At 47.6% G+C, this 11,548-nt stretch overlaps 1 long non-coding RNA gene across 1 annotated transcript; it reads left to right on the forward strand.

Moving 5' to 3' along the window:
• Positions 1 to 237: 237 nt before the first annotated feature.
• Positions 238 to 9,090, forward strand: LOC133354535 (uncharacterized). The gene is made up of 3 exons (XR_009756599.1): positions 238 to 417; positions 7,232 to 7,380; positions 9,057 to 9,090. It is a non-coding gene; the product is annotated as an uncharacterized LOC133354535 (long non-coding RNA).
• The last annotated feature ends 2,458 nt before the right edge of the window (positions 9,091 to 11,548 follow it).

Consider the following 11,548-nt stretch of genomic DNA (forward strand, 5'->3'; position numbering starts at 1 on the left):
TACCAGAACGTGTGACCCATATAGCAATGCCTGATATGGGGGACAAGGTGGAAAGCGACTCGGGCAGAAAGGATGGGGGATGAATTAAGGACAAATAAGGTCAGAGTTAGGATGTCTGAAATACTGGGGATTTTGAAAACATGAGAAGGGATTTGCGTCGTGACATCTGTAGGAGCATTATCCATCAGCCGAGGGGTCTGATGGATCGTGTTGACGTGAGCTGTTGTGCCGGTTCAAGTGAGGATCCTGGCAACTTCATGTTCAAACACATTTGGGGACCTGTCCGTGTGGTTTGACAGCGCTGCAAAGAGCACAACAATAGCTGGCGTGTTTTTGGGAGTTAATCGTCAGCCGTCATCTGCGAGGAATCATCCACGGAAATGAAGCTTCACGGGATTTCGCAGCTCCCGCAAAATTGTGAGCCAATAATTTGCAAACGAACTGAGCCTTTAGAGTCACGGCTCTGTCTCGAGTCTGTGTCACATTTCTGAGCTCCGAATCGAATGTCTCACACTTCTGCCTCAATGCTTGATGACCGATGTGGCCACACATGGTGTGACGTGTTTTAACATCGAGTGTTTCATTACAGTTAGCGGGATACCGGGTTTGGAAACTCTGGGCTACCTTGCTGTTCTCGTCAAGGAGTATAAACCATCACCGGAACTCCGATAATCCTCACCGTTGCCTTTGGCTGGCCATCGAATAAAGATGGCCACTGCATCGTGCGCTTTCAGATTCTCTTCTGCGGCCGTCTGGAATGCTCTTCCGAGATTAGGAAGCCACTGGGACCTACTTCACTTTTAAATAATCGAGATTGAAAACTCATGAGAACGGCTTTTTTGTGTTTCGTTTGTTGTCCTTTCCCCGGCACCTCCGATTAGCACGGTTGGCTACGTACGGTGCGAACGAAGTTCTACATTCGTACATACTAGGCATAACACATGCCCAACGTAACCCATATTTTTTTACTGGGAGTTCCCCTTGTTATTTAGCGTATCATAATAATGTACCCATGAAAGCCTCCGTGAGTTAGAGGACTCGTTATCCGGAGAATGCCGCTACTGCTACGTTTGGAACGTTGGGTAGATACCAAAAACAAGGCGTTTTTTTTTCTCTGCGCGAGGAAACTGGAGGGTCCATTAGGAACCCGTCTGAAACTGGTGGAGGACATACAAACTTCAGCAGACAAGGTCCTTCTTGCTGTGTGGCCACCTGCCATTCAGAGGAGCAATGCAGCATAACGAGGAAAAGAAATCACGAAACACTCGTGGATTCTGTGGCGCTTTCCAAGTCTGTCGTTGCCCAGTATTTGATTTTAAAAAAAGTTTAGTGAATATACGATGGTTAAAGAATATGACGCTTTTTAAAACGTCGGCTTGTGCAGGGCACGTCGCTAGACCGATGTGCCACAACGACGGTGGGAGTGCCTGCCAAGAGCACGTCTACCCATGAGATGGAGCGCTGATATCTGCTCCTGCGAAGGCACGTGCTAAGTGCATTAATTCAAACCAGTAAGTGATAAGAAAACCCATCGCTACATAAAAAAATTACGCAGGCTTGGTGGTGGTGGTGGGGGGGTAGATTGTTAGATCGCATCCTCTTGAAAGCCACGATATAAAGTTGCGATGTCCTTGTTTAAATCCACGACAAACGCGTGCACACAAGTGGCACGCGAGCGTTGAAAAGACGAATTGAATGACTCTCAATGACTCTCGCCGCCAAATTTTCACTCTCGCCCGCCTGCGTGTGTCGGCGAACTGGACAAAGGAGGGGGGTGGGGGGGAGAGTGGTGGGGGGGGGGGGGGGTGCTTTTCTGAACGTGAAATTGCTCGAAACATTCCCTTGAGCCAGGAGTTTAATTCATGACCACGCTTTGTGTGCGTGCGTGTGGCACAATATAAAGGTTCTCTCAAAGGACAATCAACTGCCGCGTGGCCTCTGCGTGGCCCGGCTATTACTTCGCACCGCACGTCCCACTCCACACCGATCATCTCAAGTGGAAAAATGAAAAAAATATTTTTTAAAATCCATCTGCGGAATCATCAACGTCATTTCACTCTTGGCAAAAAAGGGAAAGGTCAGTTTGGCAGATATGAATTTGGAGAGAATGTGTGAGATTTTTTTATTTGCCTTGTGTTTTTCCCTGTTAAAAATATATATATTGGGAGTGACAGCATGCTGTGCGGTGGTAACGTCCCTGTGCCTCGCAGCAACACGCACCCGAGATCGACTCCTGACTCGGGTGCCTTTGTGCGTGCTTCTCGGACGTTCTCCAACTGTTCCACGTGTGTTTTCCCCCAGGCTCTCCGGATTCCTGTCATAACTACAAACATACAATGCAACTGGTATTGGCCAAACATCCCAAATTTTGAATATGTACCTCCAAATTACTCAATTGGGATTACATACCCAGCAACAATCTGTGAACACTTGGTCGGGCATGAAAAAAGTCTTGAGACACAGCCTTGTTTTTCTGGGTAAACAAGCATAATAAATTAAAATACTTAACATGTTTAATCAATCTCCTGTGTTATTCTGCCGGGAGGCAGTTCGCTACCCTTTCAGTGATTCTGAAATATCAAGCGCTCTTTCGTTCGGTGTTTCCCAAGAATGTGCACCCTTCGCTTCGCACTATAATTCCACACTGCGACGATGCGAACACACGTTGATCACGCCTCGGCCGCGACATCTCGCTCAATGGTAATTACTTGTCACGGCCACTTTCGCGGAATGTTGCCAGACCGCCTCTTAACTGTGGACCACGGCGAACATCCCCTTCGCCCGGCAGCAGTGATTGGCTGTTTCTCTCGTTCACGTGGCAGCCAATCACACGGAGGGGTGCACGTGGTGTGGACCTTAAGTCGGGATGGTCCACCGCTGAGCGTTTGGTCGGCGCCATCAAGTCGCTGCCATAATCGCCGCAACCCGTTCGCCTGCAACCGCTTTGTCCACGAGCCGAGCGAGCAGTTGGGCAGATGAGGCCGACGAAATGGCGTTTAATAGTCGGGATCGGAACGGCCAACCGCAGTTTGCGAGCATGCCGGGTGCCTGATGAAAATGGGTCGCGACAAAAATTTGCTGGGCAGATCGACGCTTGAATGCCGACAACTTATTTGGTGATGTCGTGTCGGCAGCGTCGCACAAGCGCACGTACTAATTGCGTGCTGCGAAACACGGGCCACGGCCACCAATACGTCGCCTGTTATTATCTTTTTTCTTTTAAGGCCACGGTGGTATTGACGGACGTGTCTGAAAACGTGGTCCTGTGCTGTTAAGCTAACCGGGCTGTGCAGCTGCTCGCAACTGGTTGGCAGAGACATCTGCAGAGCGGCGATGCGGTTGCACGCGACCGAGTTGCTCAACCGATCGCTCATCAGGCGTGACCCGGCTGGACGCGGTGCGCTGGTGACGTGATGACGCCAGGATCGCCCCCAGTGTATGATACCAGGCACGATGGGACAATGCTTCCTATGGTCACCATTGCACCTTCTGCTGTGGCAAAAAATAATCGACCGTATTGAATGCGCGTGTTGGCGCCGTTAATTGCAGCCTGCGCGCACTTTTCTGTCTGACGAGTGCGTCATCATTTGCGTGATGGGTTTAGAATTGGTTAACATCATGAATTGTTTATACTTTTGACCCTTCTTTTCCAGTAAGCAAATGAGAACATTTGTATCATGTAACGATTGTGAATTCCTCCACCCACTCAAGTGAGGGTCAGCCAGTGCTCCTCTCTATTGGTGGCCACGTGCCAGTGGTGGAAGCTCCACTTTATCATCACAGGGCGCCAGTCCCTTGATAGAACAGCCAATGCTAAGCTCTGACAAGAGTAATATCCATGTAAAACTCTCCCGTTCCGAGATGTCTGCAAGTTTGCAGGGCGTGGGTCCCGTTCACCACTGAATCTCGGAACACGCGAGCGATTCGGCGGTAATTTTATTTCGAGGGGCGTATCGCCGTAGTTTTTAAAAAGAAATTGTACTCACCGCAGAGAACTGTAGTGACACGACCTGCACTCTATGATAGCTGGCGGAAAACTGTGCCACACGCCCTCCCGCATGGCCTTGTGGGAGCCTCAGTACCGATAAAGTAATTATAAAAAATATGTCTTCTGATTCTGTTCCGATGACGTCCGTTTTAATTTACACTAAGTCAGACGCAGGCCAGGATTGCCCACTGTACTACCTGAGATCAGACACTATCTGAACGCTAAAACAACGTTTTCCTATAGCTGTGGGGGTGGGGACTGAGCAGTCAGCTCCTGTGTAGGTTTCGCGGTTGTGCTGTAGAGCCCCAATATGTTTTTAGGTTGTACCACGCCAAGTTTATCGGCACGACCTCCGACGTTTCGCTCCGCATGCTGGAAGCTTCTTCAGAAACCGCGTTGGTCAGCTCACCACACGAGCCGCTCATTTACGTTCTCAGAAGGAGCTCCCGGCGCGTGGAGTAAAACGTGGTGTCGCGCCGATGAAAAACACGGAGTAAAACCCGAAAAACACATCGGAGAGCTGCACAGGTAGCTTCGTGGAAGGATGGAGAGAAAAGAAAAAAAAGGGGGCCGTTGGTGATTCATGCAGACGTTAGTTTTGATTATCTTCTGGGTCCCCATGGGCAATTTGCCTTTCCATCGCATGGCACAAATATTAATTATTACTGCTCCACTGCGTATTGACGCACGTGAAATGCCTCCCGCCGCTTGCAGAGATGAGCCTTCTTCTCAACGCCACGGGAAGCGGCTCTTGAATTTCCTCCCATTTCATGCTTCCCCCATGGGCCGCCACTTTTTTTTAATGCGGTGAGAAATTAGTTCAGATTTTTTTTTTTCGAAGGACCGCTCTTAAGGCTCCACGAGAAAACCAGGGGTGTTCGTCTTCTCAGACACAACAGACACATGTTCCCCCGTGTAGTATTTAACAGACTGTTGGGGCAAGTGTTGTTAGCGAGCGCCTATGAAGGTCAGAATTCCACACGAGGGGGTGAGTGGCCAGCACCACGCCCAGCCGCCTTTGTCTCCCTAGTGCCTTACCAGATACTCGTTTGAGGTTGAGTCGAGCTAGGGGAGGCCTAGGACAGGTTCAGATAATCGTCACTGGTGTTGGCCACGAGCGGGAATCAAACTCGGGTGGCCAGGTTCGTAGCGCAGCGTAGCGATAACCACTACACTAGCATGGAGGACGACAAAAACGACAACTCACTCTGTCACTGATCCCCTTGACCAGTGCAGGACCCCACGACTGAAACTACAAGAGGCGATTCTTCGGGTAAGGCCCTTCATTTAAAAACAATCGCCTCGCGCTCCCAACGCATGCGCACTCGTAGGAGGCTGTCTCGCGCAAGACCTCTCCATCACCTGACATTGCCAAATAAATGACATCGTCCCGTATACATCAAATTATTGTTTGAAGGATTCTCGCAAGCAAATGTTTAATTTCGATACGACGCTCTACTTGAAATTAAGTCGATCACCTTCAGGACAATGCAGGGAGTAAGACTAACCACTTTGCCTCAGCCGTATTCTTAAACAGTACATGTACATCCCTTTGCGTATGTATGTAAGTTGAACTTCTTTCGCACCGTACGTAGCCAACCGTGCTAATCCAATACTGGATTATGGGCCATCCTAAGCCGTGTGGTACGTAGGGGATATTTGACCTATACTTCACCATGCTACTCAGTGCAGGTTGGCTAAAGGTGGGCATCATAGACGTGGAGGCATAGAAGTGGAAATTGGTAGGTAACTTGGTGAATGAATGCCAATGTTGAGGTTTGAATCCAGTGATAACCATCACGAGCTGACCACAAATATCACATCTCTGAATACAAGCTCTGTGACGAGCCCAAACCGAACCTTTAAATGTATCTATACTTACGTGGGCACCTTATAGATTGTCTGCGTTTGAGTCCAACAGGGGCTCAAGCTTGCACGCCACGTTGGTGACGTGACCTCTACTCTCAGGCGCCAGGATTGGTGGCATCTCGCCACAGACGGTGACAACAGCGGCCTCAAAGTACAAACGTCCAGCATCCGCAATGTCCGCCAAAAAATGGCCGCCAAAGTAAACACGTTAAAGATTTGTTCATTAATTTCCAGAGTCACGTTTTTTATAACATTTCAGAGTACCATGTAATATGTGAACATAATCAGTTAATTAATCAAAGAAGTAAATATTACAAGTTAAAACATTGTGCTTTACACACTTTGACATCTACTATACTGTATTTTACTTCCATATCCATTTTAAGAATCTACCATTAGAGTCCATCATTGGCTACGTACAGTGTGAAAGAAGCTCAACGTACAATCATAAGTTACTAAATTAATTTCCCTGTGCCTAATATGCCCTAACGTGACCCTCAATATTTTCAGCCACCCCGATATCCCATGCGGACATCGGCCATCAGGTAATTGTGATCTTAGTCTCTGTGGAAATCATTGCATCCTTTGTAACGGTCCCCCATACGCACGCTCATCATTATCATTGCCATTCAAGCAACAGACATATTTCCCATTACAACGCAATTGGGAAATCTGCGTGAAGAACGCATGACGTTTGCGCTTTGGCCTTGGGTGGGCATACACCAGAATCAATGGGCGAAGTTTGGCGGGGTGGGGGCACGGGGGGGAGGGCAATGCCCCCGCAAACTGGACACCTTCATAAATTTACTTTCAGTAGTTTACAATAAAGATTAGTAAAACAAAATTGGATCCACCCGCAATTTCTAATGTGATGGACAAAGCGAACACTGCCCCCCCCTCCCCTCCAATATATAAGTCAAACTCTGCCTATGCCTCTCATGCAGTGTTTATCAAGCTGTGTTTGGGCCCAGTTCAACACGCAATCAGGCTTTCGCGAGCAATATTATCCATAAGAGGTTTTGTGGGGAAGGTTGGATCGCGTTGTTTGGCCTACGGACCACCCAGCCAGCCAGCCGCATGCCCTCGGTGACAAAACGCATTCACGTCTGTCTCTCGATCTCTCTAAACATCAGCGATACTAATGATTCATATTACCGGAACATAAACACATTCAATTTTTTCATCACAGCTGTAAGGTATTCTTCAGGTGGTAGGGGGCACGGGGGCATTTAGATGTTAGGCTTAAGGACAGTTTAACCAGGGTGTGTTTTAAAATTGTAGTTAATATTATCAGTTAAATCTTAATTATTTCCGAAAACAAAAGGTATAAACGTCGTATTATTATTTCTGAATCAAGCTGCATTTGCATGACAGCACCGCGGATCACGTGGAGGACCTCCAGCGGTGTGACCGGCGACCGCATGCTCGAAAACCACCGCTCTCACGTCTCATCGGATGGGGGACGTCGCTTCACAGTCACGTGCTGCTCGCCACGCAACCCGCGACTCTTCGATGACAAACATGTATGACGGCACCTTCCGGCAAGCTCGAGCATTCTGGGCCCTGCCCTTTACACGTCCGATTTCACACAACTCCAAGCGCGCTGGTCATTACACCTGTGCAAATAACTTGACGTCGGTCAAATTCAAAGAGTCGGGGCGACCTTTTTTTTTGGCTCGCGTAAAGCGTTGAGGAGGTTGCTCGTCTTCTGCTTACAGCCCCTGGGCCCGTGGAGGAGATTCCACGCTTCTATTGTTACTCCGACGACGTTTGTTCACCTAGTACAGCTTTAATTGAGTCTCCTAACTCTTTTTCTCAGGAGGTGTCCGCAGTAGGGGTGGCAATGATCGCTATGTATAATCCCAACTGAGTAATTTGCGGCGTGATTTTACATTTTATTTTTAATGTGAGCAATAACACCGGCACAATAATGGCCTACTCTTATGTATGAGTAGGGCGGCTGCTGTGATTCGAACCGCAAACTTCTGCAAGAAGTGGTGAACGCGCCAATGCTAGGCCACGTCATGGCGCTATGACATGGGCAGGTCAAATGTCGACTTCTCCACGAAGTGGTACCTAATTTTATCGACTCCAGAGTGATGATGGGCTTAGTCAATCTCCAACATTGATTTGAACTCGCAATCTTATGCTTGCAAGTCGCGCGCTCTACTGCCGAGCCACCTGGGCTGGTGATATCAAGTCAGTGGTGCCGTGTTGGTGAGATGTTAACTACCTCGTCTGGTATACAGGAGGTCGTTGGTTCATTCTCAACCCTGATGCCTGTATATTTGGAGTTTGCATACGCTCCCCGTAGTCACATGGATTATTCTCCCGGTCCTCTGGTTTTTCCCTCCATATTTAGAAACATCCTTTGAGAGTATTTGGCTGCTATAAATTTCCATGTGCTAAGCCACTTCGTTGAGCTATCATTAGTGGCTAGGTCGCTTCTGAAATAGAACTATATAGCTGAGTGGGCCATTCCTGGTAAAATAAAAAGAGTTTAGTTTTCAGTGCGCACGTTCATTGAGTGATTTAGGTCTATAGTGGTGTAATTACTTCAGCTGGACCAGACTCGTTAATAAAACACGAGCTTAACCGCGCCGATGAGTGACGTGGTTTGGGACGTGACGGTAAAATAGCCGTAACAACGTAACGCAAAACTTGAGTCGAATTCAAGATTGGGAGAAATGTCCGTGACCACAGCTCAAGAGTGGGACGCGCCTGTGAGGTTGCCCACTGTGGAGATGGAGTGATGAGTTCAGCTCATGGGCAGGTGCGAGATGGATCGTCCAGTTATAGGACTTCGGGAAAAAGGTGACGGTTTAATGAATGGATGGTGGTAACAGCCTGGTGGGAAGGCCTTCATCGAGCAGTGGACAGATCGCGGCTGATTACAATGACGTTTACTTTAAAATGATACTACAGGAAAACATGGAAATAAAAGCATTTTTGTATTAATAATATAGTAACGCATTATAATAACATGGGAAAATGTGCCTTATAAAGCCGACTCAGAGTTCAAGGACTGTTTGATAAATGGCCACAATCTAAACTGTGATTTAAATGTTCGCTCATAAAACTAAATACATTAAAGTACATGAAGGTCATCATTATTAATGATATGGTGGTTACAGACTCGCATACTACCCACGTCTTATTTGTATGGCAAACATTAATTTTGATTGCTCTCGTTTATCAGCACATTCCCGTGCAGAGCTGTGAGTGCGTCGGGAGCTCTTTTAAACATTGCCGAGCGCGATAAATCAGACGCTGAAATAACGACGTGAAGGTTCGGTCATTTATATCGACTTGTAAGGTGCCGTGCCAGCGCACAGCATTCGCTCGCTCTGGAACAAGAGCGAAGAACGACTCGAGAGGCGGCAGGAACCACAGGCAAAGTGGGAAGGCACGAGCACTCAAGGGGTGCGAGTCGGGAGGCCAGCCGTGCAGCGAGCCGGCACAAACAATTGCCCAAGCTCTGCAGCCCTCTGTATATTGAAGGCGTTTACATGGAGGAAACCGGACCACCTGGAGAAAGCCCACGCATGCGAGGGGGAAACGCTCTATCCCATACATACGCGACATGGTGAGTCCACATCGGAGCGGCACTGCCTCCTGAAAAGTCAGGGTATGGCACCTCGATGCCCGTGTAACGCTCAGCATGGCTAATGGGGAGTAACAGGTGAAGTTACGGGCTATGTTGAACATGGAACGTAAACTAGCAGCTGACTCAAGATAGCACGTTACCGTATTTGTATTGGCAGGGGTAGGTGGAGGAGATGGATGCCGAGAGAAATAACGGCAAGCAAGAAAAGACTTAGCAGTCAGAAACCTGGGGGGTCAGGATAGAAAATAATGGCAGGAAAACATAAGCGGATTGAATCAGGTAGCGGAGGTTTCGGTGGGTGCAACATGTTTAGGATGGAGGAGGGCAGGTTGTGTGGCATTAACCCCGGTGAACCGAGTTCGATTCCTGCTCACGACCAATAACAGTGGTGAATACCTGATCATGTCCGAGACCTTGATTAGGTCGACTTAGCATAAATTGGGTACTCGGTGTGGTGTGTCAGTATCGGGGAGACAAAGGCGGCCCACCCCAGCCGTGCGCCGTGCCGGCCTTCCTAAGTGCTGGCTAACAGCACTTGCCCCAACAGTCCATTAAAGGCTATAAGGGGGATCTTTGTCTTTGGAAGGCGGATTACTTGGGGCTTGTAGTGGCACCCAGAGGTCAGTGACTCATAAAAATGCTGTTGCCTGATGATGCTCGTTGTAATTACTGCCAAAACGTCCTACTAGAATAGTAAAAGTTGTGGATTTACTCTCCAACACGCCGGTGTGCTGTACTAGTAACGAATTGGCATGTGTTGTTTACGTGACAAACCTTACTAATTGGTTGTGTCGGGTGAGCGCGGGTTTAACGACCCATTTACATTTACGTGATCTAACCCAAAAACCTATTTTAAGGAATGCCTAAATCCGTGTTTTTTGTGACAGCGGAATAATTCACATTGTTGGTTCAATTCCTGCAGAGCATCACAGAGAGAATATGGTGATGGTGAGGTGCTGCGGTATTGGTGACATCGATAACCATTTGACTTGATCATCGTGAAAACAAAACATTGCTTTCTCCTACCAAATTTGTACTTCAATGACCACCCACGTACTGAAAATGTGCCCAGAAATTGTGGGTGACCCTCCTATTTTTTATAATCGGTTCTCAATCTAAAATCAAACCCACGTTCCACCACCAAAGAGAGATGCGATGGGATGAATTTCACGGACACGACTTACGTTTAACCTGGGCAACAACGTGCTCTGATCGTCAATGATCGTTGCCAAAGTCACCCCCTGTACAAAAGCAAAAGCTCGCAAAATCCTCAATTCTTACGGGGACATGTTCATTCATACCCTCATCTAGTACTGGCCACGTAGCGCACACACACTCACTCACACGTGTGACCTTTTCGCATTATGTTATTAACCCGGTGTCCTCCGTCACAGCTAGGAACAAGCCATCGGGATGAAGGTTCCCGTCAGCCTGGGGGGGCATAGATACCCCAATCTGCCAACTACGCATCAGCTGCGCGAGTAATAATTCGTGATCAACGCGGCACGGAGCGAAGATGATTTCAATCGCGGGACCCCCAATTCCCCCCAATCGTACGCAGAGAAGTTTCAATTGCAAGTGTGAGTTTTAGTTTAACAAGGTAAACACTGTAAACAATACATGTGCTTAGTCTCATCTGCTCCAGTGATCTGCATAATTAGATCGCATTTTTATGCGTGGCTATTTGGATGTCACGGTAGCTATGCACTTTTAAATCTGGATTGGAAACGCACTCGATTTTTATAATGCTGAAGTTGTGTGGAAAACTAGTTACAATTGGTGAAGACTAATTAGAGGATCTATTGAAATTTAGAGAAAAATAATAATTGTAATCGTTCCTATAGCCACAGGTATAGTTGTACTTGGAATCGTATTGTGATAATTATCAAGTAATTCGCTGTTTAACTGCATCCCTATACAGGTCACCATACGTCGATGGTGATTAGTTGTGAGCGGCCATTAACAGGGATGTTTGTACCCACAAACGGAGGAACGTACATACATAATATGTATGCACGCGTGATCAACATACATTATGTATGTTGAGTAAACTCTGAATAACCCAATCAATAACACTGGTCAAC

This window comes from Lethenteron reissneri, chromosome 47, assembly GCF_015708825.2.
Source record: "Lethenteron reissneri isolate LAM-NWPU_2019-01 chromosome 47, ASM1570882v1, whole genome shotgun sequence".
Taxonomy (NCBI): domain Eukaryota; kingdom Metazoa; phylum Chordata; class Hyperoartia; order Petromyzontiformes; family Petromyzontidae; genus Lethenteron; species Lethenteron reissneri.